The 15,944-nt window shown below is 41.6% G+C and overlaps 1 long non-coding RNA gene across 1 annotated transcript; it reads left to right on the forward strand.

Moving 5' to 3' along the window:
* Positions 1-1,542: 1,542 nt before the first annotated feature.
* Positions 1,543-7,137, forward strand: LOC113913787. Its single transcript, XR_003517263.2, has 4 exons — positions 1,543-1,690; positions 3,568-3,765; positions 5,168-5,322; positions 7,031-7,137. It is a non-coding gene; the product is annotated as an uncharacterized LOC113913787 (long non-coding RNA).
* The last annotated feature ends 8,807 nt before the right edge of the window (positions 7,138-15,944 follow it).

Raw genomic sequence — 15,944 nt, forward strand, 5'->3', positions numbered from 1 at the left:
GTCATTATATTGTCCCTTAAAGTAGATGACCAAGAGACAGAGCTTGAGTTATTATGCAGGCAGCCGGAAATAGTGAAAGTGATAGATTTCTTTATCTTCAGTGATAATAATGATGATGATGATCATGTCCTGGATTGCATCCCACAGAATGGCAAATGCATTTCTAGGGTCCTCCCTAAAGGATTTGAGTTTGAAGCAGAAAAATGAAATATGATGCTATCTGAATGATAGTTGGAGAAATATTACTTAGGACAAAAGCATTAGTAAAAAGACCAATTTCCTAGACCCTTGTTTTTCTCTTGCAAGTTGATCCTGATCTTTGGTGTCAGGAAATCTTTGAGTTTTATTTATGAGAATTCATGCTTTAATATCCCCAGGCTTTAAGTCCCTCCATGGTCACCCCTTGCCTCACCTTCACTCAAGCATAAAGAGAAGCAAATTAGCTCTGTGTTTGGAATCGGTGAACATATCCACCAAAAAGGAACAGCTCAGCTTCATTACTGTCCTTTTCCTTCAGAGTATAGACTCATGTGGTTTCTAAACAGTTAACTATGACTTCAATAATGTTATATACTAACATTTTTAAGCATCTTTCCAAGAAAGATGCTATGGTACTGTCTTCCTTTTGTCTCCAAACACTGACTGTCTTCTCTACAATCTACCCTTATTCACAACTTTCTCCCCAGAGCTATCAAAAGAAGACCCAACAGGACTTGAATTAGCTGTCAGGAATCCCCAGTTGTAGTCCAGTCCTACTAACTAGCTAGTAAACCCTTTAATATTTTAATAGCACTTTCAAGTTTTATGAAGCCCCTGTTTAATTTGGTCCTCCCAACAGCCTTAAGAGCCAGGATGAATATGATTGCCATTTAAGAGATGAAGAAACGTCAGCTGCAAGAGGTTACATATATGGGAAAGGCTTAAAACTCCGGGATTTGTAATGTCACTAGGGTGAGCCAGTGTCATTGTCTACCTTATAAGGCAGAGGTCTGTGGTGACTCTGTACTAACCTAGTGTCCCTTTTTCTTTGCTCCCCATGGTACCGTTATCAGTCTTAATTCAGTTCTTTCATATCAAGCTCCAACTTTTATAATTTTACATAGTCCAATCTGATTTTTTTTTTTTTTTTTTTTTTTTTTTTGCCATACCTACACTTGTTATGTAGGCCTATCTACTGGTGATAGATATGGGGGAAGTACTGATGATTTTAAAGCCAAGAATCCAGATGGAAGCTTTCAAATGTTAATTGACCCATGGATATTAACATCCAAGAATCACCAAATGAGAACATCAAGAGAAACACTTTCAGAACAGGAGTACAGACTGAATTTGGGTCTCGTCAGAACTGTGTTAGGAGATGAGAGCTGTTATGGGGATCAGACCCACGGAACTGCAAGGAATGTCACAATACGCAAAGGTCTAACCGGTTCTTTACACTCAGAATGCCAAGTACCAGCAATTTTGCCTAAGATTCTGAAAGTCATATTTGGCCTCTGAGTGTTCCACATTGCCTCCAAAAGTCCAAGAAGGTCAGGTCACAGGGGAAGGGTGCTGGCGTCAAAGCTCAGTGACAGAGTACTGCAGGCACAGCGGGTACTAACTCAGCCCTTCGGACTCCAGTCTTCTTTCCACTCCATCAGTCTGCATCTTAGCTCTCTCCATCTCTGTCTCCACATCTGCTAAATGACAGGTTGGAATAGATGCTAAGACCACTACCACCTCAAATTCTGTGATTTTTTTTCCTTCTAGAAGATTCTCAGCCTAGCACAGACTCCTCCCTTTTCACTGCAAACACAAACATTCCTTTCTCCTACCACACTCTCACTCCTTTCCAACCCAAGAAAAAGGATTAAAAGGAAACCACATTTTCCTACTCAGGACTTAACATCAGCTTAAAACTGAAAGTCTCAGTGAGTTGTACTGAGTGTACCAGTTTTATCGTGGACAAAAAATCATTACATCTTTTTACTTGGGGCTGGATGAGCCTCTCGTTAAAGTTTAATTACCAAGGGAATCAAACAACTTCTTCTATATATCGAATGCCTGAGTTAACATGGTATTTGTTCATTCAAACTCAATTTATTTCCCACCCTTCTCTTTCCCTTTCTAGTGCCGCTCTGGTGACTCATCGCACACTGTTTGAAAAACCCATGTATTTCCTGAGCAAGGTCAGAATGCTGGTTGGAGACTTCTGGTCACCAGTGCATTAAGCATGTGTGGCTTCAGAGAGTCACTAATGGCATCTGGAAAAATGGAAAAGAATAAGTAATAACTTGGCCATCGATTTCAGGAAAAAGAAACCACAAGACCAAAAAAAAGTCAAACCAGGGTAACTGAGCACTAGAAGTACATCTCAAGTAAACAGGAACTGTAAGGAACATCTGCAACAGGGAGAGTTTGTATGGCCCTATAGGAGAGGCACTCCCACCGTACCCTAGGACAGGTGATGATTTCTAGGGAGAGGTGAGGGGCACGCCATTATTAATGATCCACAGCCCGGCTGCTTTGCACCCTGCCGCAGGCTCACACCAGCTGCGAGACTAGCACTAACCCAACCCTAACCCTGTTCCCATTTGCTATACTCCTCAGAACTTGAACATCCCGTAAGTGCTGCTACAACACTACAGGTGATCCCAGGTGCCTTCATTCCTCTTCTCCACAGCACTTAACGTCTGTGTCCCTTCACCATCTCTGGCCCTCAGCTCCCACCACAGAAGTTCCCAACCCACTCTCATCAGTCTCAATTTGCATTTGCTGATTTGAGTTCACAGTCAGAATCCTCCACGATTCCAAAATACACACTGAAAAAAAAATCCTAATTAATAAAACTTAATGGCCAAGAATTATGTCCTGGTAATTAATGACATTTCTTGAGACAAGTATCAACAGGAACAAAACTGCTCCATGGTTCCTTTCTAAGATGCTCATTAAATTAATTTGGAGCAGGAGCAGGGGCTCAGGGAATAGCATTTTCAATATAAAAACACCCACAGAAGCTGGCAAGAGGAACCCTTGTCAAGAACAAGGCATGGCAGCCATGGAGATGCACCTCTTGGTTCTCCCTTCAAGTGAGAACCTGCTGTGGGGAGTGCAGTTAGCTGTTGGACAGGCCCCAGCGACAGGCCTTGGGAATCCACTGCAGCATTTGGGCCAAGGCCACGTTCTCCCTGGGGTTCCAGAACCTGTCAATTTCTGCCCAGTATGGGACTCCTCTAACAAGTAATCAGTGGCTTGATGAGACTTTCTCAGAGTTGCACGAAAGTCTGAGGATCTTCCAACCCACTCCTCCTTCTTTTCTCCTCTCCATGCACAGGTGTCAGACCCACATCACCCAGACTGTGATGTGTCTCATCACAGTCTGAGACTCTCTGCCTACTCCTAGTCCCTCTCCTCTTTTATCTTTTGTGGGCTTGACCACCAAAAAACTTCTTTGCATTTTTAATTTTATCTCTGTATCTGCCTCCTGTAGGTCCCAAACTGACATACAAGAAGATGGTGACCCTCTCTGGTGAGGAGAGAACCAGAAAGACTGCAAGGGGACTGACTCATTTACCGTTTTATCCTCAGTGCCCAGGAGAATGAACAGGACATCTGTGGGCCACAGTCTGCAGAGAAGAAAAATGAATGAGACCACACTGGCATCCCCCGAGACATGGGTTCCCATCTGCTCCCAATAAGCAAGCCATCCAGGGCACCAACTTGTACATGTAGTGACCCCAAGGCCTCTCCAGATCCACCAGTTACTTCCAGGCCCCTTTTAAAAAGGTGTGAAAAATTGTTGGATATTTTTTCACGATACCAGGGGCCATAGAAAAGCTACCATAACAATTTCAGACTCTCTTTGTCTAGACACACTGTGTCACTGCTCACTGTCCTCTACTGACCCCCAGATTTCTGAGCAGGCCATGGAGGCTTTCTGTAAGATTTGCCCCCACTCTAAGTTTTATATACTTTTAAAAATCTATCAGTAAAATAAAAATCCATGTGTTGTTCCTATCTGCTAACAAATTCTCAAACCTATTTGATATTCAGGTAGCTGACTCCTTGTTATCATTCAGGTTTAAGCTCAAACAGGACCTTCTCAGAGAGAGGTCTCCCATGGATATCTAACCTCCCATCGTACCCCTCCATCCCATTACCCTCTTTTATTTCTTCCTAGAACTTACCACTATCTGAAATTTTCTTAATTACTTGTTTGCTTATTTACTATTTATTTCTTACTCTAGAAAGTACGCTTCAGGAGAGCCAAGATGTCGACTGTCTTGTTCTCTCCTATGTCCTTAGATCTCAAAATGTGCCAGGTATATATTTAAGTGGGTGACAGAAATGGCCCCTGTTTCTACAGAGCCTATAATCTATCAGGGAAGTCAAAAACTGAGTAATTGAAGACATTTTACAATCTCATTTGGGAAATCCAAGCCCCAACTCAAAGAGCTATACATTTCCCTGAGTAGCCTCCTTGTCCTTCATTCACTATTACATTTGGCTAAGGAAAAAGTCCACGTGTAAACAACCATACCACTTTCCACCCCAGAGGAAATTGCTTTTGGTGCTAATCTAAGCCAGTAGTCTAAAAATTTTTTGGTCACTTGTCTTTATCAGTAATCAATTTTTAAATAACCCTCCCAATATATTTATTTATTTATAAGTTAAATGTGTATACCACAGTGCTAATGTATTGTATTTTAAAACATAAATGAAAATTGAAATGTAAACAGATGAAACAGAAATAGAAATTCTGTTATTTTCTTTCTCTGCCCCACCCCCACTTTGGATCAGCTTCTGTACCCCCTAGAATATGTACAGCATATTTTGAAGATCACTAAGCAAAGCAATTTCCATCTGGAGTTAAGAGGTTATCAGGGGTTAGAAGTGAGAGAGGGGCTAAGGACAAGGAGGCAACAAAGGAGCATTCTTCAGGATATTGCAATTGTTCTATATCCTGTTTTGTGGTAGTGGTAACAAGAATCTACCCAAGTATTAAAACGTATCGATCTGTACATACCAAAACAATGGATATATGGATATAATTTTTTTAAAAGTTTAAGAAAACAAGCCAACAAAAAAGAGTCTAGTATGGAGTTAGACACTAAGCATTTATTTTTCTGACAAGTGGAAAATCCTTTAAAAACCTGCATTTCCATCCTTGCTTTGCTTTTCCCTCCAGAGATCAGAATACAAGAAAGCGAAGGAAATAATGTGACTTTATAGCCACCTCATTGATCCTTGAACCCTGTAGCCCACGGTGGCAGATGGCTACAACAACATCTCCCACTCCACGTGCTGTCCTGCAATGTGACCTTGCCAGCCCCTCATCAGGAGGTGGGGTTCCTTTGCCCTTGAATCTGGTCTAACTTTAATGACTCACTTACAACTGATAACATCCATGAACTTATAGGCTAAGTCAGAAAAGACCATACAGCTTTCACCCAAGTATCTTAGGGCATTTTCTCTCAAAATCTAGCCTTCATAGTGAGGAAAGCCCAAGACACACACAAAGCCACAGAGACTGGCTTTCTACCTAGTTGAGAGTCCCAAATGAGGCCAACCTTGAGTCATCCCATCCTGTAATGGCTACTTTTATTTGTCAACTTGACTAGATCACTGGGTGCCCCGACATCTGGTTAAACATTACTTCTGAGTATTTCCAGAATAAATTAGTATTGGAACATGTGGACTGAGTAAAGCAGATGGCCCTCCCCAGTGTGGGTGGTTGTCATCCAACCCATCGGGGACCTGAACAGAACAAAAAGGTAGAGGAAGGCTGAATTCACTCTCTGCCTGTTTGAACTGGGACACTGATTATCTCCTACCCTTAGCACTACTGGTTTTAAAGCCTTCAGATACTCAGACCAGAATCTATACCACTGGGTCCCCAGCTCTCAGACCTTCAAACTATACCACTGGCCTTCCTCGGTCTCCATCTTGCAGATGACAGATTGTGGGACTTCTCAGCTTCCATAATCACATGAGCCAATTCCTTGTAACAAATCTCATTCAGTAGATAGGTAGACAGACCGGGGTGCCTGGGTGGCTCAGGTAGTTGGGCATCTGCCTTTGGCTCAGGTAGTGATCCCAAAGTCCTGGGATCAAGACCAACACTGGGCTCCCTGCTCAGTGGGGAGTCTGCTTTTCCCTCTCCCTCTGTGCCTCCCTCTGCTCATGTTCTCTCTCTCTCTCTCTCTCTCTCTCAGATGACTAAAATATTTTTGAAAAATAGATAGACAGGGGTACCTGGGTGGCTCAGTCGCTAATCATCTACCTTCGGCTCAGGTCATGATCCCAGGGTCCTGGGATCGAGTCCCTCCTTGGGCTCCCTGCTCAGTGGGAAGCCTGCTTCTCCCTCTCCCACTCCCCCTGCTTGTGTTCCCTCTCTTGCTGTGTCTCTCTCTGTCAAATAAATAAATAAAAATCTTTAAAAAAATAGATACAAAGATAAAATATCTATCTATCTTTATATCTACCTATCTACCTACCTACATACCTACCTACCCTATTGGTTCTCTTTCCTTAGTATACCCTAACCAATATACAACCCAAGCAGGAACTGCTGAGAGTTCCAGCTTCCAGCTATTTGAGTACCCCCAGATATGTGAGTCTTTCCAGTTAAGGCCCCAGGTACTGTGGAGCCAAAACAAGCCAGATCCATTATGTATGTCTGAATTCCTGACCCAAAGATTCCAAAAGCATTACAAAATGGTTATTATAATATGCTACCAAATTTGGGGATGGTTTGACAGACAGATATTACTTGTGTCCTATCCATTATCAATTCTGACCTTTTTCCTTAGCAATAAAACCTTGATTTTATTTGGAGAGCTCTGTTAAAAATATTAAATCTTCCAGCTCTCTTTATAGCAAAGTATGGCCAAGTAATACAATCATGGCCAATGAGAAAATGAAGTTGCTAGTTAGAATTTCCAAAATAAAAAAATAAAATAAAGTTCTTTTAGGAGACAGATGAGATGGCTGGTTTCTTTGGTCTTTTACTGTTTTTTTCTTTTTAACTTTCCTCATTCTCCCGGCCTAGCATGCAGTTTTGATACCTGGAAGAAGGCAGAACAGGAACTATCTTGCCACCATGAGGGTGAAAACCACAGTCTAGAAATGATGGTGCAAAATGATACACTGATTTCATGATGACTTTCTGGAGACATTACACTAGACTGAACTTCCCACCTAAGACTTCTTCTTATATACAAGAAATAAACTCCTCCATGATGAAGCACTGTTTAATTAGAGTTTTCTGTTATATGCAGGCAAACACACTTGGTACCAAAAAGATGATGCAGGAAGTAACAGATTCTACTCTCCTTATCTTGAAATTTTTAATAAACTGATATTTGAACTTATGTTTTGTAAGTGAAGCCTGATGAGACAATAGAGAATGCATATAAACAAAGGAAATACACAATAGGTGGATCTCTCATTTCTTGCCACCCATTCACATAGAGTGTTCAGGATGCCCCATGAGCAGTGGGTTCCAGCAGAGCCACAATGCATGCAAGTGCAAGGAGACATACAAGATGCAAAAGGTAAATGTGTTACAGCTAAGACTATACAAGCAGGTTGAGAGGGAGGCACTCACAGCCCCAAAAGGCCACTCTTTATACTTAAACCAGAATTTACTTTAAATGCAGAGGCGGCAATGGCATTCCGAGAAAAACAAATGACCCAGGAACCTTATCTTTCTCACCCATGTTACTTCCCTGTAACAGCTAACCAGTAACACTCCAAATGATAACACAGAACGTTATGGATTAAATTGTGCCACCACCTCTCCCCCAATTTATATGTTGAAGCCCCAACCTTCAGTGTGATTATATACAGAATTAGGGTTTTTAGGAGGTAATTACAGCTAAATGAGGACCTAAAGGTGGAGCCCTAATCTGATAGGATTGTGGCCTTATAAGAGAGAAATTTCTCTCTCTGCCACATGAGGACGCAGCGAGAAGGCAGCCATCTGCAAGTCGAAGAGAGAGCCCTCACCAAAACCCGACCATTTCAGACTCCCCAGCCTCCAGAACTGGGAGCAACTAAGTGTCTGCTAAGCCACCAATCTTGTGCTATTTTGTTATGGCAGCCCAAGCCGACTAATACATAGAATGGAAAGGAAATATAGGGCAACCCATAGCTCCTATTTCTTTTAGTCCTTCCATACTTATCAGTAAGGCAAAGGGACAGATTATTGGTACAATTTGGATGTATTGAGAAGTACAAGTAAAACAGTTAAGCTACAATTGTTCTGCATTTCCACTGCTGTGGTAAGAAGAAAATATGTGTACCCGCACAAGCAATGAAATACAACTGTGTAATTTCAATAATTCTACGTAACAAGTTAAACGCTCTCATACTTGCATTTAAAACTGGCATCTCTTGGGACAAAAACTGTGGAAGAAAAGAAAAGGCTTTATAGTTTAGTATTTTGACAGCACCTCTTCCCAGCTGAGGGGAGGCTTAACACATCTTTGGGAAACAGGGACCCAAATTTCACCAAATGGAAAGCTGATGATCCTTTCCCATGCAATTAGCAAATCAGTTGCTTAGACATCTGACTGCTACACCTTATGATGCATACCAGTTGTCATCCAAGTCATACGTTTTATGGGAAATGGTAAGAAAAAGTCAGAATGTGGGGTATTAGTTCAATTTTCCTCAAATATGGAGAACCGGACAGGGATTAGGTGCCGCTGCTTTCTTTGGGAGGTAGAATCCCAGTGCAGAATGAAGGAAAGGACAAGCGAGAGAGGGAAGCTCAGGGAGCAGTACAAGATGCTCAATTACCATGGTAATGACTGCAGTGTAAAAAGCCACAGACACACAGCTGGTATCCAGGCTGTTATCTGTACTCAGCAATGGGGACAACCCCGGTTGGGCTGTATGACAATACTATGGTGCAGCGGTGTCCACTGGAAAGAGGGAGGAGAAAGAACGTATGAGCCTTTATCTCTACTGCTACCTGTTTCTCACTGGACAAAACTCACCCCATGAAAATTTAATTCCCCCATATTTTCAGGATATATGCTATGACCCCTTCAGCAGCCACCCAAGAAGTCACATCCCACGCGGTACAGTGTGGCATTTCAAGTCAATACAGAAGTGTCAGGAGGAGCCAGAGACTCTGGGCATGTGGCTGGTTGGTCATGGGGGTTGCTGGGGTTGAGCTAGCAACTGAGAATGTGGGAGGGGGAACAGGCCACGAACACCCAAGATGCATCCGATAAAAATGAATGCGTGCAGGGTCCTTCTGGCCACATTCAGTGACATCCTGAAAGAGACAGATGAAATGAGTCTTGAGGTTGTAAAACCACAGAGAAAGAAGAAAGGAGATACCAATTGGTTAAGGAAAAGACTCTCTGGCAGTTGATTGTGATTTAAATTAGGTGGGGGCTCCACAAAATCCTGCAGTTGAAAAATTCAGGTCCTTCAATAACCTCAAAATTGATTAAAAAGGGCCGGTCACAAAGCTGCAGGCCTCCCCCAAACACCCTTCCTTGAATTCTCTGCAAGGGAAAGAAGGCTAACCTGCTGGTACTGAGATGAAGAGGCTATCTTGCTAGGAAAGCCTACGGTGACGAACTGCCTCAGACAGAAGCCATTAAGCTAAGAGGAAGGATGGTGCTCAGAACACAAAGAGCAATACGTAAAAGGGAAGAAGAATCTTCAGGCTTAAAAACACTTAAACAAGGTGTGTGCTGTTGTTACTCTCACAGGTAATGAATCAGCTGGATGCCAGCCAGGAATTTTGAGGGAAGTCTTGCCAAAAAGAACTCCATTCTTGGCAACCAGTGGTCACTGGCTACTTAACTCTAAAATAATCCCCAGGTCCTTAGCTTCCATCAACAAGACATGGACTGTGGCAGCAGTGAAGACCCTACAAATGACGCCCTTCCCAGTACCCTCCTCAAACTTGGCCTTGGAGGATAAAAGACAAGGACTATAATCCCAGAGAGTAAAGCCAGGGGTTTTAGTAGACAAGTGGCTACCAAGGCACTTAGACCCACTAAGTGCACTAGGGCTAGAAAGCATCACTCTTACTACCCAGGGGATCTGATGATTGCTCTAGAATGGTGGGTCTCCAATTCTCTTTTCTGAATTGTGGCTTTATTATTGTTATCCACTTCCTTTCCCACAACTGTATATAGGCATGCGTAGGAGACAAATAAAAACTGTCATTAAATGTATTCATTATGGGAACTCAAGAACCTGGCAAATACTTTGGGACCTTGAGTTGAATGTTATAATTAAATGAGACTTTAGGGGTATTGACCGATGTCTGAAAAGAAGGGTGCGTATGGATGTTGCTTAACCATGGGTAGACTGCGGCAAATGCCAGGTGTTACCTATACAGTATCTGTTTGCTGTTTTTCCTTAACTACAGAACCTTATTTCACATGAAGTAGCCACGTGCCGGATTCTATGGCATACTGTCACTCTCCTGGCCACTGGGATACTGAGTTTTTTTAAAAGAAAGACAGAGTCATTTGAATTGTTTCTATTGTTTCTTGTTTTCCTTTTTCCCTACCCCCTTTTGCCTGGAATGTGAATGTGATGCTTTGAAGTCAAAGAGCTATCTTGTGACCTTGAGAATCAAAACCACACCACAGATAGGGCACAGTAAAGAGAAAAAGGAATCTGAGTCCTTGACGACTGCATGGAATTACTGAATTTATTCAGGTATTTGATTCAGGTATTTTTGATAAGCCGGGGAAATAAACCCCTATGTGATTAAACTACTATTATTTGGGGTTGTAACAACATGTAGTCAAAAGCAAACCTTAATTCGTGCAAACCCCAAAATGGAAAAGCATAAAACAAGAAAGCTTTTACCAAGAGCTAAAAGCAACCATTCCGTGCTGAGGTGTAGTAAAGCTAGAAATATGGGCATAAAAATTTCTGGCCAATTCTTCAGAATAATTAGAAGCCTCCAAACTGGTAATCAGATGGGTTCCTCCCCTTGCCAAGTTGACACTTTGTGCCCTTCAGGGCCTGAAGCAGGCATCATGTCCACATTTGTATGCAGGAGACCCCTAAACAGGCAAAAGCACCTTGCAACACATTAACACATCAACAATACAAACTATTGTAATACAAACTATTACCCCTGTTGCATGTGGGGTTTGGTTAAAACAACAACAACAACATAAACTATGAGAGAGATCAATATTTGAGTACTGCCAACATCCCTTAACTATGTAATCTCAATGACTCTTAACTTCCTCATCAAAAAGTTAGAATTAGATAACCTACCTCATATTGATACTTAAATGAGATAATAACTTTATAGCCTTAAAACCAAGCTAGGATATCTCCAAGACACTACTGTATCAGAATAGCTATCTCCCAAAAGGGATATAAAAACTGCCTGTGCATTATTTTCATTTATAAGTTAGCTTTCTTGGTCTCTCTTTTTTTTATTAATTTAATCAAACTTCATTAATCACTACTCTGTGCCACGCACTAGGTACACAAAGCAGGTACAGAGCCTGCCTTCGAGGAGTTAGCTCACTTGCTAATGACACTGGATGGATAATAGATCAAAAAGACCTAAGAGACAAGGCAGATGACAAGAAGTGAACATCAGATAAGGTACCCATACAGGAAGCCCAAAAACAAAGGTTGCTAGAGACTTCCATCTTAAAGCCACACATTCTCCAGTACCTCTCCCATAATTCAAGAATGGCATAGAATTTATTCAATTGCCAGATGACCAGCTGAGAAAGAAACACCATTTCTGATATGAACTGAAAATAGTAAGGTAATTTTCCAATTCCCCACTGCTAGACACTTGCTCCAGAGCTGACTGTCCAACACAGCTCAGGAAGATTGGGAGTGGGGTTCAAGCAGAGCTGACGTCCAACACAGCTCAGGAAGATTGGGAGTGGGGGTTCAAGGAGGGAAGGATGTATAATTAAAAACCTGGGAACAAAAAAAATATCTGTAATTTCTACTCCAACCCAAAGATCAGTGATCCAGCATAGGCTAGGCTGGCTAGGGGACACCTTTTATGTGAACTGCTCTACCAAACTGCAGCATGAATGCTACTTAATAAGCATTCTGATTGGCCCATGTATGTCACTTTTCTCTGGAAGAATACGGCATCTGAATCCTAAATGATCACAACTACTGGTTAACTACCAAACATGCCTAATTTTAAAACAGGGCATGTAGTCGTTCCACTCAAGCCTCTTCAGTCCTCAGATTGTGGGAATGAGAAAAGACCATTAGCACTAAGCTGCTTTCCTCTGGACACGGACAGCAGTGTCATCATGACTTCTCTCCACAGTTGAGTCCCTGCTTGTGCTGCAGTGATTGAGTCTGGCTGTCTTCAGGCCTCTAAGAGAGGAAACCAAAGTCCAGACACCATATGGTCACTAAGGCGCTCATGGTGCTCGTGATCATCTAAAGGATTACCTAGTGACCAGATTTCAGAGGGGTACTACTATTCTGTCCTCCCCAAAGACGACTCATGTCATTTCAATGATATAAATTATTCCTGGTTTTCCATTCTAAACTAGTCCAAATGGATGACAATGAAAGTCAAGACATTTTCAAGATGAGAGATAGTGATGAGTCACTGACATTGATCATAGCCTAGACAATCAAAAAATCAGACTAGACCAATTAGAATCATTTCATGAAGAGAACATGAGAAATGTCTGGATAAGTACATTACCATGTGTCAACAAGTATCTGATTTCCTAGAGACTGGTACCATTGTCTTATATGCAAAAGAATAGACGGAAGAGGTAAGAATCAATATTCCTATTTTGGCCATATTTTTGATGTGGCATCCAAGTGGAAGCTTTGGGACAGCTGCTAGAATATAAATCTAAAAGCTCCCCCCGCCCCGTTACACACTGCAAAATAATGACTAAGCTTTAAGAGTCTTCAGTCTGTGGATGGCAGTTAGAGTCATAAGCTAGGGGAAAGGTAGGAGAGCTTCTCCCAGGTCTACAGATTTGGTTAAAGAGGATAAGGCAGTAAAACAGGCTAATAAGGAGTGACCATCAGGTGAGAGGACAATTAGATAAATCTTGCACTATCATGGCCTGGAAAAGACAATGTCTAATCAAAGAAAGAGTAGTCAAGGTGTCAAAGGCTGCTTAGAGAGTCTGTAAAATGAAGACAGAGGTCATCACTGGCTTGGGCAAGATGTGGGTCAGTGGGGACCTTGGTAAGAATCTCTACAATGGAGTAAACACAAAATTAAAAGTAGAAACAGTGACTTTTGACAACTCATTCAAGAAGTTTTCCTGTAAGAAGGATCAGATAAATAAGATAATACCTGTGAAATTTATAAGAAATGAGGGGTCAAGGAAGATGTCTTAAAACCATATCAAAACATGCTTGGATGCCAGTGAAAATAATCTAATAGAGTGGGGAAATTTTCTGAGATCATCGCAGGAGCAAAATTCTTAAGTATATGAGAGGAGAGTGAACCAAAGCACAAGTGGAGGGATTAGCCTTGGACAAGAACATGGACACTTCTACTCTTGTGTTAGGCAGAAACACAAGATGGATACAGATAACAGAAGTTAATGGAGTCCGCATTGGACAGGTGAATTAATTTTTATTTGGTTGCACCCTCTGTATGAAGTCTGAAGAGAAGGCATCAGTGATGAAGGAGGAGGTGCTAAAAACTTGAAGACAGAGAGGAGTTATAAATTCTTGCTGACTGGGAAAAAGGAGTTTATTGGAAAAATATGTGAGTATTAGCTATAGTATTGAGTATCTGTTTAATATTTCTGGTCATAAATTTAAAGTGAACATATAAAACATGTGTAATTTTTTCTAAATCTTTTGCAGGCTGCAGAAGCTGGAAATGGGAAAATGTTTTATTTTCAAACCCAGCAAGTTCCAACCTCCTGTATTTTCTTTAAACTGTTTGAAAACTAGAAAGTTCCTTCTGAGTTCATTTTGATCTTCCCTTTACTTTATGGCAGCTAAATGGGGCCAGTTGTCATCTTCCATATTCTGCCTGGATATCACCTTACCAAATCCATAAATTCCTTAGATACTCATTCTGTTTTTCATGTGACCAACACAACGGTTTTGCTCATTGTTCTGCCAGTATAGAATATCAGTCTCATTTTGTCCAGCCTCCAGTAGTAATTTCTCAGAGCTTTCCTGCACTTCATCTTGTGTAGGCTCTTCTAGCCCCTGCTACTGCCATTTCCAAAACCAATGCTCCATGTTTTACACCTTTTATTACAGCAACAGCCTACTACTAGGCACCAGTTTCTGTTTCAATTACGTATTACTGCAAAACAAACTATTCCAAAACTTAGTGACTTAAAACAAGAACTCTCTTATTATTTTTCACAATTCTTTGGTTCAGGAACTCTGACAAGTTACTCATCTCTGCTTCACAGGATATATGGCCAGGGCTGGAACATTCTAGATGGCCTTTTGATTCACATGTCTAGCACCTCTGCTGGGATGGCTCAAACACCTGGGAACTAGCTGGGGAGAACTTGACTAAGATCTCACATCTTGGACATGGTTCTTGTTGTCAGCTGGGTTCCTTAATTCTCCCTCATGTATTCTCAGACATTCTCTCTACAGTCCCTCCACATGATCTCTCCAGACCTGTCACTCAAGGCCAAGTGCACAAAAGTAAAAGCTGCCTGGGCTTCTTTAAGGCTTGGGATTGAACTGGCATAGTGTCACTTCTGCCACATCTTATTGAGTAAAGCAGGTCACGGGATCATCCAGATTCAAGAGAGTGATCTATGCAAGTGTATGAATACGGTGAGGCGTGGTTCATGGGGGCCACCAAACTAACAGTGTGCCCCAGAGACTAAGGATCCACACAAAGACAGTGGAGCCCATTTCACTCGATAGCAGCCCTCGTTCCTTCAACTTGAATCACTTCATCTTCTACAGCAATAAAAGGACCACCTCAATCTGGTAGTTATTTTCTAACCATATTTGGCTTCATTTTTCTTTAAATCTCTTCAGCACTTGGTCAAGTAGCCCTCCTGTACCACTTATCCTACTCTACATTATAGTATAGCTACTTACACTTTTATCTCATCCCATTAACTAGATTACAAGCATTTCAAGAAGAGAAAAGTCTCGTGTTGAACTTCTTAGCTCTCCACTTCCACTCCCTGTAAGTAGCGCTGGCTCTACAGTGTTCCCGGAATTGGTCTTCAAGAAGCCTGAGGTCTCTAAATGTCGTAAGATCTGTTGAAGGAACAGGCACTGGAAAACAGAGATGAGAGTCATTAAGGAGTTCCAGCTTTTTAACTCACTTGTTCATTCATTGCCATATCTACTATTTATTGAACACTTTCTCCTCTCAAGGCACTGTAAGTGAAGTATTATGAATCCTTTCAGGAATATTGCACACTGAAGAGTAACATCTCCATTTTATAGATGATGAAATTAAAGCTCAGAGAGGTTATGTGACTTGCCACCAGCTGCTAAATTATTAAACTGCAGATACGCCAGGTTTGTCTCATTGCAAAGCTCATGTTCTTTTCTTCACACTGACTGTGTCTATTATGGGCTGCCAGAAAAAAGCAACGCTATGCTTAGGGCTGACTTAGGGGTAACTTATACAGGGCCCCACTCATAGGAGGACTTGTGCTTGGTTTCATGCTCCACTGTTACTGTTTTGAAATTCTTAATAATTTGAAAACACGAGGCCTTTCATTTTCCTTTTGCACCGGGCCCCACAAATTGTGCAGCTGGTCCTGTCTCTGCTTATATGGGAAACACTTTGATGCACGACACTGATGCTTCCACAAAACTCAGTTTCTGTTTCACAAATGTGGGGGCTGCTATATGTACATATAAAGTGGGTGAATGGTTTTGAGTTTTTCTAGTTAAAATTCTACCCCGCCAAATAGTTTTCCTCAAAAACATTACCTCCAGACATTCATTCCCTTAAGTTAACAAAAGACTCTCCCACAGTTTTTTCATCCCATGATTTC

This window comes from Zalophus californianus, chromosome 11, assembly GCF_009762305.2.
Source record: "Zalophus californianus isolate mZalCal1 chromosome 11, mZalCal1.pri.v2, whole genome shotgun sequence".
NCBI classification, from domain to species: domain Eukaryota; kingdom Metazoa; phylum Chordata; class Mammalia; order Carnivora; family Otariidae; genus Zalophus; species Zalophus californianus.